This window comes from Pleuronectes platessa, chromosome 12 (assembly GCF_947347685.1).
Source record: "Pleuronectes platessa chromosome 12, fPlePla1.1, whole genome shotgun sequence".
NCBI lineage: Eukaryota > Metazoa > Chordata > Actinopteri > Pleuronectiformes > Pleuronectidae > Pleuronectes > Pleuronectes platessa.
Window position 1 is genome coordinate 8,296,251 of NC_070637.1, and position 1,296 is coordinate 8,297,546.

Genomic DNA, 1,296 nt, shown 5'->3' on the forward strand with positions numbered 1-1,296 from the left:
GCTCGTTAAGCCAGTCAAATGCACTGTTTCCCCAGAGGACGCTCGCAGGTCCTTCAGCGCCACGCGCACAACTTTGATCGGCGCAGGGACTGAGAGGGTGAGGGAGAGAGGGAGAGAGGGAGGAGGGCGATGATCCACCCGCCGCCTGTGTGCTCAGGAGCCGCGCTGCTGCTGCTGCTGCTACTGATGCCCCTGCTCTCTGCTGGCACTTTATTTCTCACGGTGACAAAAATAAATAAATTATTAAATCAATGGACGGGGAGGGAGGGGAGTGGGGGTAGGGCAGAGGAGGGATGGAGGGAGAGAGAGAGAGAGAGAGAGAGAGAGAGAGAGAGAGAGAGAGAGAGAGAGAGAGAGAGAGAGAGAGAGAGAGAGAGTCACATTCAGCCGAGGGACCACTAGATGGAGCACTTCGAAATGACCGAGGAACAATAGGCAGTCAATTAACCCAAGGATGTTTCACAGGTCGTCTCTCTCTCCCCCTCTCTCTCTCTCTCTCTCTCTCTCTCTCTCTCTCTCTCTCTCTCTCTCTCTCTCTCTCTCGCTCTCGCTCTCTCTCTCAGCCTCACCCTAACCTACACCTAGTCCTAATCATAGACCTAAACCCATGTCTTTGCCCTCAAACTGCTCATGGAGTTTGTGAGGACCAGCCAACTCTAAAAGCAAGTCTTGACTAGGTTGGGCACCAAACTCACAATCCCAATCACATGCAGCATAGATTTTGGAGTTCATTTCTGTGCGTGAGCTATACTGAAGTACTTACTTCTACTCACAGGCAACGTGAACATCACTATCTTAGCCACTCAAAAAAAATATCATGGACCAATATTGGAAGAAAAGGTGTCGCTTCTGCCACCGTTTAGGTACAGCAACAGTTTTAAAAGTGTCCATACATAAAGTCCCAAACCCTACCCAACTAAAAGTATTTTTCCTCAAACAGCACTTTGTAAAAATGAGGACTAAGGACCCTAACGTCTAGGCACAAAATGGTCCTCACAAGATATAGTATATATAGAAAGTGAAACAAAAATTATAATATGTACATATTCACACACACACACACACACACACACACACACACACACACACAGGTTTGCATTGACTTTCATTCATTGTACAGCAGCACCAAACTCCTTATCTCTATTACCTTAAACATGACCAATTCATGCCTAACCCTAACCTTAACCTGACCACTATTCACATCTCTTCAATAACCTTAACCAGGACCTCAGAAATTATATTATGTCTCAGTATGAGCAAGCTTTGGTCCCCTTAAGGTGTACTGGTCAGTATCAA